The sequence below is a fragment of the Ambystoma mexicanum genome, chromosome 4p, assembly GCF_040938575.1.
Source record: "Ambystoma mexicanum isolate Mex_15411 chromosome 4p, UKY_AmexF1_1, whole genome shotgun sequence".
Taxonomy (NCBI): domain Eukaryota; kingdom Metazoa; phylum Chordata; class Amphibia; order Caudata; family Ambystomatidae; genus Ambystoma; species Ambystoma mexicanum.
This window is the reverse complement of record NC_090927.1, coordinates 290001028-290022704: the sequence shown is the minus strand read 5'-3', so window position 1 is coordinate 290022704 and position 21677 is coordinate 290001028. Positions and strand designations below refer to the sequence as shown.

General features: G+C 46.4%; 1 protein-coding gene across 1 annotated transcript in view; it reads left to right on the top strand.

Moving 5' to 3' along the window:
* Nucleotides 1–21677, top strand: part of PTCHD4 (patched domain containing 4) — a 615564-nt gene that overhangs the window by 238869 nt on the left and 355018 nt on the right. The gene's annotated exons all lie outside the window — the stretch shown is intronic.

The window sequence follows — 21677 nt, the reverse complement described above, 5'->3', positions numbered from 1 at the left end:
AGAGCTATAATCTTTTTGTAAACCTTTGTGTATATTTGTCAAATGACACCAAATTTTAAAACCTTTGCAATATTTTGGGACCCCCTCTGATTCTGCCCCCTCTTGACAAAATCCCACCAAACTTTGCAAAAACATTTATATCTAGATCTATTATCAGTTTGCCAAATTAAGTGTAGATTTGTCAAATGGCACCTCATTTATAAGCCTTTACATTATTTTGGGACTCCCGTCTAATTTTGCCCCTCTTGACAAAAGCCCACCAAACTTGGCGAAAACATTTATATCTATATGTATTATCAGCTTGCCAAATTAAGTACTGATTTGTGAAATGGCACCTCTTTTATAAGCCTTTAGATTATTTTGAGACCCCCCTCTAATTTTGCCCCCTCTTGACAGAATCCCACCAAACTTTGCACATACATTTGGTCGGGAATAAATTGCAAAATGTCATGCAGTTTCATTAGGTGGTGCCAAAGTTATAAGGCATCCAAGAACTGCTTTTCACCAACCCTGCAATGCAGAGGTGACCGCAAACTTCACAGGACTGTTCGCGAACATCCAAGCTGTTTGTGGACTTTCGCAGCAAAAACACCAGTTGTTTTGCTTCTTGCAGCCATATTCCATCCCATCCACATCACCCCTCACCTCCCCAGAGATTATTTGATAAGTTGACAAGTGCAATGTTGAGTTTTTTTATATGTTTTTACCGCGATGTTTACACCGGCTGCTGTCTGCGAATCCAAGATGACGGGCATTTCCCAAAATCTGACACACCTCATGCTTCACTCCAAACAATCAGCAAACACGTCACGTGTCCACAGACATGACACAAGCCGATTAGCCAATTGGTGTCCTGTCCGCGGAATGAACAAGGAAGTGTGTCCGCAGAGTGGACATAGATATCACACATTTTATTAGACCTACTTTTTGGTCATTTAAAAAAAACGCTTTCACGACCAAGCCGCTGCTCCTGCCACAAATTTGGTGAAAATCCGTCCAGCGGTTTGGGCTGTAGGCGCTACAGAAATTTTTTCTCCATTCAGTCTACGGGAAAAAAAGAAATTTTGGGACCCCCCTATAACTTTGTTCCCCCCTGGATCAAATATCACCAAACTTTGCAACAAAAAATCAGAGTGGCCCATATACTTTTTTTGCAAAGTTTGGTGAAGATTCATCCGGGGGGAGCGAAGTTATAAGCCGCCCAAAAAGTGCTCTTCCTATGGAAACAGCAACTTAACCATAAATGGTTAAGTTGCTGTTTCCATAGGAAGAGCACTGGGGGAAAAACTTTGCGCATGCCTACAGCCGAAACGCTGGACGGATTTTCACCAAATTTGCGGCAGGAGCAGAGGCTTGGTCCCAAAAGAGTGCTTTTGTAAATTTGTTGAAAATCTGTTCAGTAGTTTTCTTTAAAATGATCAAAAAGTAGGTCTGCAAAAATTAGTGATATCTATGTCCACTCCGCGGTTACACTTCCCTGTTCGCTCCGCGGACAAGAAATTGATTGGCTAATCCATAGCGTCATGTCTGCGGACATGTGGCGCTTTCACTGATTGGTTGTGGAGCAGCATGAAGTGCGTCAGATTTCTTTGCGGTTTCTGCCATCTTTTGTTCATGTTTTGGTGTACACGGACATCGCCGGTAACACATACAAAACAAGACACCAATGCACTTGTTATACTTATGAAACACTGTTTCCGAAGGTGAGCTTTAATTAGGTTGGGATGCAATGTGGCAGCGTATACTCAAAAAGTGGTGTTTTCTTGCCACCAAATTCATACGGTAAAGTGGAAGTTTGTGCTTAATGTACGGCGACCAATGCCTGCGTCTGTGTTGTAATGTTTGCAGATTAATATTGAAGTCGGATTGCCGTCCTATGTTTTCAAATCTGAGGCGGCCACCTGGAGTGTTTGGTGGAAACAGTGGATTTGGAGGCGTATGGGAGTAGCGGTTCTCATGATTGGATGCTCATATGTTGTTGCAAAGTGAGAATGTATTTGCCTTCTGAGTGAAGGTCAGTTGATTTGCTTTTTTGGTTGCGAGCTGAGTAGGCTCACACATACAAGTCAATCCATAAGGGGCTATTGTATTTTGACCTTGAGCAAAAGGGAAACTTCAAAAGCTATGCAAGGAATGAAAGCTTGGAAAAAAATACCATTTGATAAGGTTATGTTTTAAAAACGTTTGTAAGGAACATGAAATATCAGTTCACAAAGATTCTTTGATGCGAACACTTTGCTGTCTAACTTTGCCAAAAACAACTGTCGAGATGATGTAAGTTTAATTTTGACGACTCGACACCGATCCGCATTTTAATTTTATAGTTCCAAACACTAATTGTGATGATGTAACTGAAGTATTATCTTTTTGCGCAGTTGTAATTTTTCTCCAATAACAGAGAGTACACATTGTTCGCATTTGTAGGCTATGACTACAGTCACCCTTGTTCACCATTATTTATTTTTCTTTCAAATGTTATGCTTGCCCAACAAAGCTTTGTGTATCACTTTGCACATTCTTTTGGTCTTGTGTAACATCAAGACATGTAATTTTTTCTTGCTTATCCATTGATGCTGCCTTCATAACTGAATTAACATCTCCCTGTGTAGTTGGCCTTTTTTTAACCCTTACGGCGACTGCTGTTTCTCTGCGTTTGTAGGGTGTCACTATATGTACCCATGGTCAACGCTAATATTTCTTTAAAATGTCTTGTTTGTCCACTTCCATTTGTGTACTACTTTCCACAATCTTTGTGTCTGTTTTGGAATTTTTTCCTAAAGGTTGGGTATTGACACAGATTTTCTCTTATGTTTTCCACCTACCTACATCTTGCCGTACTGTGCGTGCCATGGTTTCATGACCGGCTGTCTGTCCATTATAATGTTATGGGATGACCGGCCAGGCCCCCTCTGTCCCTACGCTGAACGAGCGATTAGGAGTGACATAACATCATTTATGGTATTGTAGGGCAACGGTCACGGCGACGTCTTGGAAATACCTGTGCAAACAAAGCGGGTGCTTTAACAGCAACACATACTTTGTGTATGCGAAAATAACTGAGTGTGTCTCGCCATGAACATTTTCAATGTTGCCATTAGAACCATTGCAACAATTTAATTGGAAATGTGATTAGTCCGTTGATCTCTGACAGTTGTTTGTTAAATAAAATTACTTTACAAATTCTAAAATGTTAATGTTTTCTTTAAAAATCCTGTGTATCATTTCAAAATGTAAGGTACCACGTTGTACGTCACTGTATGTTTATTTGCAGGTTCTGCATCACGGCACGTACTGTTGCTTTTTGGAGGCTGTCATGGAAAGCGTAGAGGGGCAATGTATGTAACAATCGCTTTCCCTTTCTATGGTGGCCATCTTGAAAAAGGATTTTGTTTTGTAATCACTGTATGTTTATGTACAGATTCTCCGTCTCGGCACGTACTTTTGCTTTTTGCGTGCTGCCATGGAAAGCGAATAGGGGCCATGTATGGAACAACCGCCTTTCGTTTCGATGGTGGCCATCTTGAAAAAGGATTTTGTTTTGTAATCCGGCCTGCCGTAGGCGGGCTGGATTATAACCAGAAATCCTATTTTTCCGTAGCACACATTAATGCTTTGCACATCTATACTATTACTGACAAATCTTATTGCGTCTATGTCCTTTACTGAGAAATATAAAGTACATGGAGTGTATGCAATTTTTTTTTTATATATATTTACACTGTGAAAGGTGGTTCTTAACGCAACCTTTACTTTGTTAACGGATGGCTTTCTTTTTTGGTAGGACAGCTAATAAGGCCATTTGCGAACGGAAATGAGGAAAGACGCATTAAACAGTGATATACCTGTGCAAAAATATTGTGTGTTTGTTATTTCTAAGGTTGGGGCAGTTTTTGTCATGCTCCTTCATTACAGTAGAGCTGCTGTTTCTTGGAGAGGAGGGATGGTCTCAGCTGATGTCATTTTCAGTTAACTAAAACTTTTGCTAAAATTATGTAATGTGTACTACATTGTTAATGGCTGACTACCAATATGTGTTGGCGCTGTACAAGGCAAATGTTGCAGGTGGACGTTCCTACATCAATATAAAATCTGTTTCCACATTGTGCACGAGGCAAACATCTTACTGTTAAGTGTTTACGGATTCATATTGTCAAGTGGTATTCTACGCAAAGTGTTTAAATAAGTCAGTAGTTGCTTTACATTATGGTTACGCGGTTATGCAGCACTACTATAAACCAATCATCTTTAGCAAAAAAACTTTGCAAAAGGGACGGTATGGTTAAGTTGCTCTACTGAAAACCTGTAAAATTGAGTAAAAAATATTTGTTAAAGGGAATGTTATGGTTAAGTTTGCCTACTAAAAACCTGTAAAATTCACTAAAAAAAAACGTTGTTAGAGGGACGTTATGGTCAAGTTGCACTACTAAAAACCTGTGACATTTACTAAAAAAAGTTTATAAACCCTGTGATGTGATGTCATCAATGATATTTGTGATGTCATGTTTGATGTCCTGGGTGTTAGTCTTAGCAATGCATGTAGATGGTAGGAGTTATCGTTGCTAAGCTTAACATAATGGAGGAATGTGCAGTGTTGTTTGGTGTCACTGTGAAGTATAACATTCCTTTAACAAAGTTTTTTACCGAATGTACATAATTATATATGGCAGGGAACAAAAACAAAGGGGCTAAAGATGTAATGCCGTCAGTGATGTCATGAGTGGTATTTGAGATGACATCTTTCATGTTCTGGGTGTTAGAGTTAGCAGTGCACAGTGGTGTAGGCAAGTAAGGGGGTGCAGTCTGCCATAACTGGCGAATTTCAGGGGTTTTTCATTTTTAATGTGAAGCATGAAGGAGAGGGCGAACATTTTTTTGTAGTGAAGTGCACAGGTATTTGGTATGGCAACTTAACCATAAAGTCTCCTCAACAAACTTTTCTTTGTAGTGAATTTAACAGGTTTTTGGGAGGGCAACGTAATCATAACATCCCATTAGTGCAACAAGTGCATTGGTGTCTTCTTCGGTTAAGTTTGTTAGAGACGATGTTTGCGTTGAACAGAAAACGAAGTAAACATGGCGGCCGTATGGAAAGATTACGATGCACTTCACGCTGTGCCACAACCAATCGGTGAAAGGACAACATGGTTGCAGCCAGCACACCACGGAATAACCAATTGCAATCTTGTCCACGGAACGAACAGGGAAGTGTGTCCGCGGAGCGGACATAGATATCACTAATTTTTACGGACTTACTTTTTGTTGGTTTTTCAGGGAAACACTGAGTGGATTGTCACAATATTTACAAAAGCATGTTTTCGCGGCCAAGCCCCTGCCACTGGCGCAACTTTGGTGCAAATCTGTCCAGCTGTTTGCCCTATAGTCGTGCGCCAAATTTTCCCCCATTCAGTCTATGGGAAAAAAAATACATTTTGGAACCCCCCCTATAACTTTCCCCCCCCTGGACCAAACATCACCAAACTTTGTGAAAAAATTCAGAGTGGCCCATATACTCTTTTTGCAAAGTTTAGAGAAGATTAGTCCAGAGGGAGCAGAGTTATAGGCCGCCCAAAAAGTGCTCTTCCTATGGAAACAGCAACTTAACCATAACTACACGGCCACTACTGTCGAAGTGTAATATATATAAAATCACTGAAGAAACTTTGTTAAAGGGTCGTTATGATTAAATTGCACTAATACAAAGCTATGAAATTTAATGAAAAAACATTGTTAACCGGATGTTATTGTTCCAAGTAAAACCGAAAAACGCGTGTTCTCTTTATACACTCCGCCTTCCCTTTCCATGGTGGCCATCTTGGTAAAAGATTTTCCTTCCTGCACTGGGATTCTGCAGGCGTCCCGGTTTGGGAAGAAAAATACTTTTTTTACTGCCTGGGGTTCCCACTTTGAGGACCTAGGATGCTAGTGGTCTTCATCTATTGAAAAGGATGTTATGGTTACGTTGCACTAACAAAAACCTATGAAATTCAATTAAAAAAAAATGTGTTAAAGGGACGTTGTGGTTAAGTTGCACTAATAAAAACCTATGAAATTCAATGAAAAAACTTTGTTAAAGGGACGTTATGGTTAAGTTGCGCTACTAAAAACCTATGAAATTCGGTGAAAAAACTTTGTTAAAGGGACGTTATGGTTAGGTTGCGCTACTAAAAACCTATGAAATCCAGTGAAAAAACTTTGTTAAAGGGACATTATGGTTCCAAGTAAAACCGAAAAACCCTTGAAATTCGCCAGTTATGGTAAGCTAAGCAACCATAACTCGCGCCACCAACGTGCACTGCTAAGACTTACTCCCAGGACATCAAAGATGACATCACAAATGTCAAACATGTTTTCTGTGAATTGTGGTTTTTATGAGTGAAAATGTTTCATGATGTTACACCACTGTATATAATTTATTAATAATTCCTCTTTTTACATATATGGACGAACTGTAAACCTCCTTTAACAAACATGGTTTTTCAATGCATACTGATGTGTTGTTCTCAGCAGTGCATGCTGGGATGCAAGTCATGGTCGAATTGCCTATGGCATGAGGCTACACCATGACTCCAGCCCCACCAAACCACCCCTGTTATCCACTGCACCCACCCTGCATCCTAGTTCAGTGTACCCTATACCCTCATAATGTGACTAATGGCCAGTGCTCATGGCTTGCATGGGCGGTCTCCACAATCCATGGGGCATGGGATTCACCAATAGGCAAATCAGAGTAGACATTTGTCATTGCCGAGGGCCAGGCCCACTGTACATGCACCAAAATTATATCACTATTTTTTGTACTTACATTTGGACACTTTGGAAAAATAAAACACGAGACAGATTTGCAAAAACATGCTTTCAGGTCCTTGCTTATGCTTCTCGTACAGGTTTGTTGTAATCCAATCCAGCAGTTCAGGCTGTAGCCACAATCAGAATATTTTTTCTTATTCAAACCTAGGACTTCAGCCATGCCACATGCCCCAATAAGCAAATCAGAGCACACGATTATGTAGTAATTGCAGGACGGTAGTTTAATTGGATTACCCTGCTGCTGGTGTTGGGGATCTTGTGTGAGGTTGCCCTTCCTTCTTCAAGTGTTAGGTTTCGAAAAAAGGAGAGTGATCCGGTTCACCTGAGCGCTGCATAATTCAATAAGTAACTGCTGTTGTAATAGAGCAGTCTTGAAAATCATTGTTGGTGCTTTTTTTATTGTTAGACGTTGACACCGGTTTTGACCCTCTATGGTCTTTCTCCAGCTGTCTTGATTGTGGGCCAGTTGTTGCTGCAAGGTTGTGGAAATCAGTGCCAGTATGGTTGCAAATAAGGGTGGTTGATGATTTGGAGGGGTCTGGGCAGTTTGTTCGGAATGCTTGGTAATTATCTGCTGATAAGCATTGTCTTGGAGTCTGTTGGGGCATGCAGCAGTAGTCACAGCGATCTGTTGATGCAATCCTGTCGAGCAATTTTCCCATTCAAACCTATCCCGATTTTTGAAAACTTTACCACATAGCCGGTCTCTGGTGGCCATGCCCACTTTAACCCCATTGCCAGTCCTTCGTGGTTATGGCCAGTAGCAAGATTGTCCGAATCATGGCCTTTGGGCATGACTTGGACAATCTGGCCAGTGCCCATGGCCACAGGCTATACCTCATTCACCAACAATATATCACTATTTTGTTTACCTACATTATGACACTTTTCAAAACATAAAACATAGACACATTTGCAAAACCATGCTTTCAGGTCCTTGTCAATGCTCCTTGCATGATGCATCCATGTTTTATTTTTGAAAAGTGTCAAAATGTATGTACATAAAATAGTCATATAACTTAGCATCCACTTGATTAAATCCATTCAGACTTTGCACAAACATTCAAGGTTGGTGTTATAATCTTTCTGAAATCATTTGTGCACATTTGTCAAAAGGCAATAAAGTTATTAGCCATCTAAAAATGTTGAGACTCCCCTCTAATTTTGCCCCCTCTTGACAAACAGCACCAAATATATAAGCCTTGCAAATATTTTGGGACCCTACCTCTAGGTTGAACAGCACCACACTTTGTAAGATCTGGTCCAACATGATAATGCAAAATATCATGCAGTTTCATTGAGTGACGCCAAAGTGCTCTTTCTATGAGTTGAGCAACTTAACCATAACTACATGGTTGCTACCACAGGCCGTGTAATATATAAAAAAAAACTACTGTGGCAAATGATATGCTGTCTGTGTGTAGTTATGAAGAGAGAATTTTCATAAGGCATCCTCAGTTCAGTTTCCAAGATGGCTCAAATGTCAGTGCACATGCTGCTTCATTGAAAATGTGATTTATATCCCTGGGATAAGACAAATTATTGTCCAAACGCCACAGGAGAGTTCAATAGGTGAGAATGAGTATGCATTTGTGTCATTGTTTCTGTGGATTTCATATAACAAGCTCTTGCAAGTACACCAAGAATATTTCTCATAATCCAAGTAATTAATGACATTATCAACCACCTCATAAAGTCTGAAGGTGTAGAAATCTTTTGTTTAGACCTTAATAAGCTCTGTAAAAATAACAAACTAGAAAAGTCTGGCTGCAATGTGTTCAGAACACACATTAGTGGTATTTTAGCCACTAATTCATATTATCCGTTTGTTGAGTCGACAAGCCAGGTTATTAAAATGTGCCTCTGTATGAGTGCAGTGATAATGGTGATAATGGATAATAACGTGTTATTTTAAAAATAGTGTACACATAAAACAAAAGGCATCACTACGAGTTGGATGGTAATTATAAAAAGATTATGGCCACCAGGGTTCTGTGTTCAACCTCTGTACTCTCTGGAGCTGGCAGAGAATTGGCATCCTGTTTTCTGTCACTCTATTTAAATATAATAATGAAGTCATACAGCCTGATTTACATGAGTGTTTTATAATTGCACAATCACATGAAAATTGCCTTGAAAATCAGGCCCGTAGTCTGAAAAGAAAATGGGCCATCTCAATAGGTTCGGACTTAAGGTCTTCACGCAGTGGAATAATGCTGTAAACACACTGATCACAAAGTGCGCACCAAACAGCTATTCACCCTATTCTTGAAGCCCACCTAATGACTGTCGAGCTGGCATGGGATATTTAGGGAGTGCGGTACGAAAAAAGTACTTCATGGGGTGACTAATCCATATTTACCAGAAACTGTAGTTTCTTTGTACCTGTTGGCATAGACATTCCATGCTAACTCAACTCATGATTTGGAGTTATATATAATTTCACATTTGTTTGTCATTGACCCCCCACTCACAGTGAGGAGGTTACTGTTATTCGTACTCTACAAAAAAATGCAGCCCTTCAGAAGGTATAGGAGTTTAATTGGTCTAGGGTTCAGTGCATGACCAATCAGATAATCAAAATTCAAAACTGTTCACCCACTTCCTAAATAATCAGGGTTTCAAACTCTGGATTAACAAGTCTATACACAAACATGGGCATGCTCTTTACATCATCTAGTCATTGGAGCTATAACGCAAACAGACATACACGTGGATCTGTCATGGTCCATCTACTACCTGCAACTAAATGAACGGGATATCCACAACCAATCTTTAATGATCTTTCTAAAAACTTTATTCATTCACATAGTCTGGTGGTCCAGAAAGGGTGCTTGTACTTTGCTACCAGCACCCTTATTTTTGGACTCCCAGACTTGTAATGATGTCCATATGTCCTAATCAGAAAATGAACAAAGTCAACAAACAAAATTTGGAAGGAAATTTCAAACCAACCAAGAATGGCAATTATGCCAGAAACAACCCTTTCCTCTTAATAAAAAAAAATGAATATAAAAATCACTAAAACACGAGACATTATTACACCAAATAAAAGGTTCTGTGGTACTACAGAACAGACATGCCGAAAGGACTCAGGGGAGGCATGTGCTGTCATCCCACACCCTATGCCTTCTACACCGGCACATAATGTATATCATCTTAAGTCTCTGCTCAAGTGGCGTGGAGCAGGATGTTCCCACTGAGGTACTGCAGAACAGATATGGCAAACTGACCCATGGACAGACCCTATCATCCCACACTCTGAGGGCCGATTCATGGAACAAATGTGCGCTGAAAATCTTGGCGCAAGCTGGCGCAAGCATGAAAAAGCAAGCGCACGTGCACACGTGCGATTCATGGAAGTGCCTGCGCGTGTTTACAGCGGGATGTGCGCCAAATCCTTGCGTGGCGCACACGGGCACACATGTCATTCCAACATCCTGAATGCCGTGCGCGACGCGCACAGCGATAGCGCACAACGTCGGCGGACACAGCAAAAAGGGGGCGGTACACGGGGTATAACACACGGAATGGGGAACAACATGTGAAAAATAAGGCGTATATCGGGAAGTACTGCAGGGAAATACACAGCCCGCCCACACACACGCGAACAACACGTATTCATGGAATCGAATACGGGAAACCCGCGCACGCTAAAAGACGCGCACAGGTGTCAACACGTCCGCCATACGAAGGCAGGCGGAAGCGTCCCTGCGCACAGTATAAAAGTGCACACAACAACAAACACGTATACACAGCTACGATGAATGCCCCATTTGCCGCAGCGCTGATAGTGGGACACCGCAGGAGGAGGAGAATAGCCAGGCCCTGCATTTCTTTGCCCCGGACCAGCCTTTTTGGGATGCCTGACGACCAGGTCTATGGCAGGTATAGGTTTCCACCTCATATCATCCTAGACCTTGTCAGGGAGTGGGAAGATGAACTTACATCACCCACCCTGTGCTCCCAAGCATTGAGCCCCTTGGAGAAGGTGCTCAATGTCCTGCATTTTTTGGCCACTGGGTCATTTCAGCAGACAACTGCCATAGTGGGGGGGGGGTCTCACAGGCCATGTAGTCACGCTGCCTACACCAGGTGTTGGCAATCATGACTGCGCGACCCTCCGTGCGCAGGCACATATACATGCCCAGAACACCTGCAGAAAGGCAGGCCCTGGTCCAGGACTTCTACAGGGTGGCACACTTCCCCAAAGTGCTTGGTGCCATAGATTGCACCCATGTGGCCCTACGTCCACCTAGGGCCACTGAGCACATCTATCGAAACCGCAAGCACTGGCATTCCATCAACGTGCTGGTTGTATGCGATACAAAGGGAATCATCACCTCTGTCTATACAAACTACCCTGGCTCAACCCATGACAGTTTCATATACAGAATGTCTGCCCTGAGCCGGGCCCTGGAAGCTGGGAAGCATGGCGACACATGGCTCCTAGGTGAGTACAAATGCCTGTGCACATGCATGCATGTCACACACAGACAAATACACAAACCCAACTAATCACAACCATTACCACCTCCCCAGGGGACAGTGCCTACCCTCTGAGCAACCACATGATGACGCCAATCCGGAACTCCACCACACCACCCAAGGTAAGATACACCTCTGCCCATATTGCAACCAGGGCCATAGTGGAGCACACATTCGGAGTGCTCAAGTAACGCTTCCGCTCCCTTGACTGCTCTGGCGGCCAGCTACTATATGCATCACCAGTAGTGTGCAGGATCATTGTGGCAGCATGTGTCCTGCACAATGTTGCAACACGGCAGGGCGAACCGGTGTACATGGTGGTTCTCCCACATCCCCAACCACACGCACATGTGCTGCCCATGGGAGGGGAAAGAGCAAGGGGCGAGGCAGCCCAGACCCAGCTTGTGGCCACATTTTTCACCTAAACTCCCACCCCTGCGGAGTGCACACAGGCCTGGCACATACCAGGTGACAACCGATGATGACAAAGAGACAGTCAACTGTCAGAACCTTACCACCCTGAGGATATTGCCATGGGAGTGCTACATTGTGTGCATCCCTAGCTACTTAAACATAACTAATCCTGTGTGACCAAAAGGAACACAGGCAAGGTGTGTATCACCCCCCCCCCCCCGCAAAACAGGCCATGACAATCCCTGTTATATCACCCAAACCCTCCCAAACCACATCACCCTTGTCTGCAACACCCTGACATGGCATGCAACAGCAAAAGGCCAACATATGAGCAATAATATATGAAATGACATGTGATGAATGGAAAGTGGCCCGAGAGAATTATGCCTGACATGGATTCAGATGAAATGACTGACAACAACCTCCCACACATACCAAGTCATACACAAATGCTGTACACCAGTGGTAGCTTCAACACAGCACTGAATGCCTGTTCAGATGCACATTGGCAATGCAAAATCGCCACTCCCAAACCCGTGTGCTGTGTGCGTCTCCTGCTACACACTGCTCAGCACAGAGCACAGTGAGCTGCCATTGTGTTGAGGATACACCTTGAGCATCACATCAAAAGGACAAATCAACAAATGTTCCCATTGACGCATGTCCTTGGTCCCCAAATGGTAATTGATCATGCGCTGCAGGGACACAGCGTGCCCGAGAAGGCAATATGTGTGCACCTGTGGGCATGGAAGGGTGGTTGTACGTGTGGTGGAGCATTGTGCAACTGTGTGTGTCAGTAGGGACATGCACTCAATATATGCATGTCAAATCAAGTAACCCTCAGTGTCCTATACACATCACATGTGAACATTGCCTATGTGTACACCCTAGAATGTCAAACCACAAAAATCCTGTGACACCTGAAAAGTAAATACAACACAGGAACAGCCATTGACCATCAGAACACATCATGTACATAGTACCGCACAATGTCATTGCCAGAGAGTGCCCAAACAGTGTAGCTCAGGCTTACTGTCCAACAACAAAAGGCCCTCTCTCATTTACATATCACAATGACCTTCTGAACACGTGTGTCTGGGGTATGTAGCCTTCTCCCTTTTAGTCTACCTGGCTACAGGATCTCCCTGCCCCTTGGTATTCATGACCCACCTTACATGTCAATAACTTTCAGCCCCCTCGCAGGCCTCCTTGACTGTTAGAAATACTAAATCGCAGACACCTCCAAGGAGCCAAACCCCCAAACCAGGTAAAAAGACTCTTGGCACAAAATACCCTGGAAGAGTCTCCAGTAGATTACTCGAAGTGGAAACAAAACTCCTGGCACATGTACAAGCAGAATGAGCGAACTACCAAGGTAGCACAGTTCACCAATGGATCAACATGACCTTTTACCGGAAACACCATACAATGAGGATGCAACAACTGATGGGTAGTGTCACAGCTCCGGTGTCCAGGCGCAGGAGTGGCACGAACCAATCACCCCCTCCTTGGTCTGGGCACCTGCAAGATAAAGCTTACACAGGCCTGTGAGACCACGGCGTGGAAAGAGGGTCAGGGATCCATTGGTTGGACAGGCATTGGTATTCAGGATAACCGGAAAGTGGGGCAGGAGAGGAGAGTTGGATTTGCAAGGGAAAGTAGGCAAAATACAAAAAACAACTATTGACAATAACACATACTCAATCAGAGAAAACATGTTCTACATGCACATAGTATGAAACGAGTGAAATGCAAGACAAAGAGAGACTTATCTCTGGGGTGAGTGCTGGCCTCCTGCCTGCGCACTCTCAGGTCTGGTAACAGGATCAGTTCAATGCTGCAAAGAGAGCGTGAGTTACTACTCTGTGTGTGTTTACAACACACACACAACAACATTCCTGCCCCAAAGTAAGTGACTTCTGCACAAACAAATACCCTTGATATGCTGCTATGTACGTATACGTTAGCTTGCCCCTGTGATGGTTCATACACTGTCAATGCAGTAAGGCAGGCGCACGTGGTGCGTGGCAAATGGAAGACCAATGCGTCAAGAATCACACATGACAGAATGGTCCCTGGGTGACCTGCTAGACGTGTATAGTGAGGTGCGACTTCAGTACAAGTCGTGTTCTGGCAGCCGTGGATTACAATAGGTAGTGCAAGTGGCAATTTGCACATGCAAATGACATGCACTGCACATGAGTCAGTGCCTTGCTGGGTGTCCCTGTGCGCTGTATAAGTGTCTGGCTCTGAACGCTACTGTGTGAATAACTCAGCTTCTATGGAGCAGGGGGGACTGGAGGATATGTGCAACGGCCCCTGCATGTGCCCCTGACAACTTGTAAGGCTACTTGGCATTTGTCCCTCAACGCATCTTAGCTGTACTGTGTGCTTCTAGAACAATACCTGGCCAAGATCCCCATCAGTGGCGCTACTTAGCATGCATGTGCAAGTGGCCTGGTGGAAGGTTGTCTGCGGTGTGTCCCCCTTGTGCTGCTCACCTTGCTTGGAGCTCCTGGAAACACATCTGCTTCTGTTGGACGTCTGCGCACAAGCCCTGTGCTATTGCTTGCGCACACATGCGCATGTCTGCACCACCGAACGTAGCCAGGTTTCTGTAGTACTTCGCCCTGTGTCTGTTGGCAAAGGTGGTCTGGAGGCTCTTTGTCCTGCAGAAAGGGCAAAAAACATATAAACATTGCTTGAAAGTTCCCTGTGTGTGTGTCTTCATGCTGGTTGTCACTGGGACATGTTAGAGACCTACATCAGAACTCCTCCCACCCTCACTGTGACTTTGACAGGCAAAGGCTGCAGACTACTGTCTATAGCATGAAGTGCATCAAGGACATATACAGGAAATAAAATAACATACATCACAATCTAGATCAATTAATTGACACATCAATCATGAACCCACCCAAATTGATCACAGACATGACTTGTATAAAACCCCCACAATCCCCTCTAGGGGTGTTAACACAAGTAGTACAGCAGCATACAGGCCACAGATATGACAGTCTAAAGCCCTTGTGTAAATGACTGTTACACTGAACCATCCTTGCGAGCCCATGGATAAGGGAAGCAGGAGTGGCCTATGTGAGTCAGGACCCCAAGCTGCAAACTCATACACGAGACAAGCTTGAAGGGCCCAGTTGAAACAGACAGTGGATACTTTCAAAAGACACAAAGCACCACACCGTCACATGAATGCCCAATAGACAAGCAATTTTAAACTATATTAACTAAATAAACTATTAAAAACCTACATTACCTAATTAAACTAACTATCAAACACCATAATAACTAACTAAACTAAGAAGAAAAATCAAAAATGGCCACATACGACCAGGGGGTGCACCCAGGGGGGGAGGTACAGGGTGCACCTCAACACCCACATGTGATGATGTTGAGACAACAAAAAAAAACCTCCATGGGCTCAACGCCTGCACAGCCTGACCTGTGTGGGAGATATCTCATCGTCCTCATCATCCTCTTCCTGAAAAGGTTGATGTGGCACAGTACCCTGACCACGCCTAGGTGCAGCTTGCCCCTCGTCGGCAGCAAGTCTGTAGGACGGGTAAGCCTGGTTCTGTGTGACGATGACACGTAGGTCAGCATGTAGAACCTCACGTGATATGCATGCCTCCTCTTGCAAGGTAGCACGTGTAACACAGAGTTCTTCCTGTGTGGCCTGGCTGGACAACTGGTATACCTCCCGGCAAGCACGTAGCTCAGCCGAGATGGTACTCTCTAGCTGCTCCAACCACTCCTCTGACCGCTTCCTCTGGGACATCAAGAGCACACCCAGAGTAGATCTGAGGGATTCATACTCAACCCTCATGGCCTCCATGTGTGCCTCTGCGTGAGTAGCAAATTCTTGAGGCAAAGACACCATTTCAGCCCGGCGTGCACTGTCTGAGGCCGCCATGCCCAGCCTGAGTGAGCGTGACCTGGACTGTGCCACCCGCTGCTGGAGTTCCACCTGCCTAGCAGGGGGTAGCACGGATTGGGCCACACGTTCCATGCTCTCAGCGATGTTATCAATTGCTACCCCCTGGTGTTCTAAATTGGCAACCATGGCTTGCTCCCACTCACTATACCCCAGTGGCGCACGGCCGCTGCGTTGCTGGGCTTGATACCTGTGGGGCCCAATGCGCTGACGTCCTTGTTGGGTTGGCACTGCCCGCGGCTGCAGGACTACATTCCTCCGTCAACCTGATGCCCCAGGCACATCAGCAACTTGAGTGGAGGGTGACCCTGCATCCCAATCCACCACAGGCGGAGGTCCCACCACCATCTGGCCCCTCAGTGCAGGTGTCACGGACAGAGGAGCGTCCACATCAGAATCACTCACCTCTGACGAATGGACCCAATGCACATCCGACTCAACATTGTCGTCAGAGTGATCATCCGAGCTAGACTCATTGCCAGCCCTAGACAAGATGGTCTGCAACATAAGTGGGTTCTCGTGGCCTACCACCCCACAACCTCCACTTGTTCTGGATTGCTGGTGTGATAGCAACCCTGTTTCTGGCATGACAACACCATCCTCTGGCTCCATTGCGTCATCATCTGGAAAGGGGAGAAAAGATGAACATTACTACACATGTCAGAAGCACATAAAACACACACACATAGACATCACATACACAGCCAACACATGAAGCAGAAATGTCACACACAAAGGAGAGCCTGGCATGCATCCAGTGGCCATGATATGCATACACATCCAAAAAGCAGAAATGGGTGTGTGTAAATAGCAAAGCCTACAGTATTACAAAATGTAGTATATGAACTCCATCAGACACCACCTCTGTCCGGCACATGTCACAGGCAGAAAAGACAGATGGCAACTAACAGATGCAACACACCATAAGCATGCCTGAACTGCAAACTGACCACTGCTGTAAGTGAATCCAAACACACAATGACACAGTTAACTTGCATATAGCCATGCATCACTGAAGCATCATCATCAATATAGCCACATCCATCTGCAGGTCACCCCGTACCGGGTGGCATGGGCCATGTAGAAGTAGTGAATGTCACAAGCAAAACAAGGGCCTGCAACCAGGCATGAGGGACCATAACACCCTGTACCGTACGAGCTGCAGGACATGAGGCCTCCACAACACCCCTCAGGGCCTGATTGTGCACATTGGGCTATGAATGTGCTATTACATCATCTCTTGTGGGAATCTTCATGCCCAGGAGGCACCATAGTAGCTAAGTGGGCCTGGCCATACACATACTCCACACCAGTGAACCGTTGGGATACTCCCAGTTCCACATAACGTGTGCAATGCATAAATGTCTACAGCATAAACGTCAATCAACTACATATTAGTCAGTCAACTAGAAAGCTGCAGAAGACACGTGTAAATGGACACTTTCACAAACACATAAGTGAGTACTTGCAATGTTGCACCACACAACGTTGCAGCTGCCTGCATATGTACATTTGAAAGTGTTCAAATACACGCATTTCCCCTTACACCTGCATTGTGAACATGACCAGCATCCAATACACCAAACCAAGCAGCCATAACGCTGCTTGCTTTGATGTATGTGGAACTGCACACATACACACGTGAAGGATGCTGCACAGTCATCACAACCCGATTGGCAGGCTACAGCCAATCACTGCCCTACCCCAGTTGGTATAGTCTGCACATTGACCAATACACCCATCTAAACAACCACTAGGGAGTTCCAATACTGAGTACATGTGCCACAGGATGCACCTGTGCCTGTCGCATACATGACAGAGAAGGAATGAAAAAGAGTCCATACATGCCATATGACTTTGACATTGCATCAGTGAGTACTGATGTAGAAGGGTGAAACCCGGCTCAGACGTGAGTTGATGCAGTGCAGGACATGCGTACGTGAGCCACTATCTACATGAACAAGTACATCCTGAGGTACTCCAATAGACGTGAAGGCAGTGCAAGGGCAAGTTCAGGCATCACGTGCAATGTGCATGCAATGTGTTGCAAGGCTACACGCAAACCCTCCACCCCTCCTAACTGAAAATGCAGGGAGGCATTGCATGGCAGCAAAAGGCTGATCAGAGACCTGTGTATTGCCAGACAGTGTTGACTGGCATCAATTGCATCATCTGAGTCAACTGACGACACAGCAGATGATGATGCGACAGTAAGCAGGACACTTGATGAACCCTCAGTAGCACACCCATGTGTGCAGAAGCCACTACACCAGTTGAACAGAGCCAGTGGGCCAGAAACAGGGTGAGGCCGGTGCCCCACACAGACTGCGACACCCTAAACCTGTGTGTGATGCTGGCCTGAGCCAGAGTGGGCATGGAATTGATGATCAAATGCCAGAAAACGTAGGTCAGGCTGGACACGTACAACTGTGATCATCCTGTCAAGGACACATAGGGGCATGCATGCAATGCACATGGAGCATGAATGGGCACTCATGTCCCTGCGGAGCATCTGCCATCTGCACAGTCCAAGTGAGACACCCTGCATCAAGGACAGAGGATGTACCCCACTGCATGTGTCTGGAAGGTTGGCTGGTGGAAGTTTGCATGGCGACAGGATCCTTCAACAGGCCATTGCAGTACACCAACATGAAGCACACCAGTGCCATGGTGAAATTGTGGTGCAGGGGGAAGGGGAAAGGGAGCATGCCTTTGTGTAGTACCCACATGCAGGCCAAAGACACATGCACGTCGGTCATGCAATGACATAGTCCCAGTGCTGAAAGGAATGAAAGACACCCCAGGCTACATGCAGAATGGCCAATGAGCTGGAACATGGACCGGAGGGGCAGCCGGGTGACTAGCATGTGAGTAAGGTGCAAGTGTGGCCATGAGGACAGTCCCCATCTGCTCTACATGTCCAGCATCCTGCACAGCAGGCACGCATCATTGAAGCATTGCATGACTTGCACATGGGAACCATGTACACATGACATGTAGTGGCAGTCAAGCACAACACATCACACAAGCAAACCACACATGCCCTCTGCAAAGACGATATAACACTCAATGGACGGGGCATCAAAGTCCAGAATTTCTCCCACTTGTTCGACCATTCCTGCTGGTATGAACTCCGCAGCGACAGACTCGTGCGGAGTGAGGTCTTCCTCCTCAGGTGGTGGTCCACTGCCCGTCACCAGAGTCATGTTGTAATTAGAGGCACGCTTCGCCTTAGTACTACGTTTGAGGTCATCCCAACGCTTTTTGCACTCTTGAGCTTTGCGCAGCTCATGGCGGAATGCACTCACATGATCTGCAACTTGCTTCCAGTGGGACATACGATGGGCAACGTAGTTTGACAATTGGGCCCCAATAGCATATCACGGTTGTGGTCCCGCACGTAGTCCACAATGAAAGTCCAGTTCCTGCTTGCAGAAAGACTTCTTCCTTGACGTGCCGGAGACCGGAGCTGAGTCTGGGGTCCCGGCCTCTACTGCAGGTGCAACCTTCCTCCTCTTGGACAGTGATGCGGACCCTGGCTGGCAAATGCCGCCCTGATCAGTATGGGCAGTGTTGCTGGTGGATTGAACCGAGGGAGTTGCAGGTGGAACAAGGACGGAAGCCCTGACTTGCATCAGTGGCTGCTGGGTGCCCTGGAATGGACCCTGCACAGCAACATCTGCTGTGCCAGGGTCATTGACCGTGACTGTCCTGGATGGTAGACTCGCAACCAGGCTCGTGTCGGCTGCATCTGCCCATGCACTTGCCAACACCCGGCTGGTCAGGGCAGCAGATGACATTACTGCCCCAGGGACACGTGCCTCGGTCAGGGCAGCCCTGCGTGCACCTACGGTGTGCCTCCTGACCTCCTGGAAATCTTCCATGGACTCTTCAGGTGCCAACGCAGCCTGCGCTGCCAGACCCTGAGCCTGGGTGGTGGTGTCCACAGCTGCACCTGCAGCTACCACTACCCTTGGGCCCGTGGCAGTTGATGAAACGGACTGCCGGGTCACATGGGTGCCAGTGCCAGATGCAAGAACTGCACCTCCCGGAGCCGCAGGGGATGGTGGAATGACTGCATCAACACGTGGCACAACATTGTGCCGAAGTGGCGCACCCCTGCCTCTTCTCCCTCTGCAGCCACCCTGGACACCCTGGAGTCCCCCTACTCCCTGGTCACCCCACCCACGTCCCTGACCATGCCCGCCACGGGAAGTACATCCAGCTGAGGTGCCCCTCACTGTACGTGGCCTCCCAGCCATTGCACAGATGGAGTAGTGCCAGCACAGATGTAGTAGTGCCAATGGGAGGTGTACACGCCAATTGTCCTGGGCATTTGGGGTGAAGGGGGTGGGATGCAAGATGTTAACAGCACCCCTGCACCTGCAAGGCTGTATGTGACCCCAGTGATGAAGTGACGGGTCACGCAACGCTCAAGCACCCCAAAACTGCTTTAAAACCGTGCACGCAATCCACGGTAGCCCACGTGCGTGGAATTAACCTCCTGCAGTACGCAGTGGCACCCAGGAACACAAAAAACGCATATGCATGGGACACGCAGGCTGCTATGACCTCAAAAATGATACGCAATATACAGGGGGGCCGCAGTGGGAAAAATAGCGTGCGCGACTCACCGTCTGACTAGTGTGATAATGAAAAACATGCGTAGCTGATACCCCTGCCAAAAGAAGAGATACGTCCTTGATCCGCTGTGAAGTTGTGATGGCACGCGAAACAACATGAAGTAGCAACACACATGTCAGTCTCCACGAAAGGCACGTACAGCAAACTGCTGGCCCCGCTCACCTTTAACCCGTGCTGAGGGAAATACCTGCTCGCGTCACCTCACTTACGCACTTAGGCCCTTTCCTCGGATTACATGCATTGACACGCGGACGTGCTGTTTTTTCATGTGCTGAATCACTATGCACCCGTCACGAGGGAAACGCCTGTGCACGTTACTTCACAGACGTGCTTACGCGCTAAGGGCCTTTCCTCGAATTACACGCTGACGTGCAGTTTTTTCACGTGCCAAATGACTCTGTATCAAGCTGGCCACGTGACAACACACGAAAGACCACGCTCCTGCCCAGAAGGCCATTTTCCTGCCTCCCGTAGCCCCGAGCAGCCTCCCACGAGCCATCTGTTGCTGCCTGCCTGCCTGCTGCCTCTGTGCCCTGCCATTTGGTGCCTGCACATCTGCCATTTCCAGGGGTCCAGTTGCTGTGACCACCCCTGCTGGAACAGAGGACTCCCGACTGGTATTCCTTCGCTCCACAGCCCAGCCCCAGGAACCAGTTGCCCACCCACACCTGCCTCAGGGGTTGCCATGTCTGACACAACACATTCCGGCACCAGTGGCAACCCCCAGTGGCAACCCCCAATGAAGTTGTCATCCTGGTGGAGCAAGTCCTGGGGCAGTATGATGCCCTCTTCACACCATCGCGCGACAAGGAAGGACGGAGGAAGACCTGGACGGACATAGTGGGTGCCATCAACGCAGAGGGTGTGGCACCCTGCCACTTCAAACAAGCGCTGGGAGGACTACAAGTCCAGGACCCTCAAGAAGGCCTGGCGCCTCTTAGATTCAGAGGATGCAGTGGGGCGCCGGGGCCAGTTTACCAACCAGCAGATGTGTGTCCTGGAGTGCATTCGCCCAGTGCTTCACCACCAGATCCTCAGGATACAGGCCCGTCTGGAGTCGAGCGGTAAGTGGCCATGCATTGCTGTGTGAAACAGGGCATGTTGCAGTGTGCTGGTAGTCAGCTACTTGCCTGTATGTGTGACATAGGCCATGTGTGGATGTGTGTGTGCAGGGACATCATGGTGCTGCATGTAAGACCAGTCAATGCAACATGCGGAGCAGCATGCGGAATGCACACATGAATGCATGCCTGTCTCTGTTCTTGGACATGGATGGGGTGTGAGAGATGGGTGCTGCTGTCATGGACATGTATGGTGTACATGTATGTATGTCCGAGTAGGGTGTGTGTGACTGGTAAATGCCATGGATGCATGA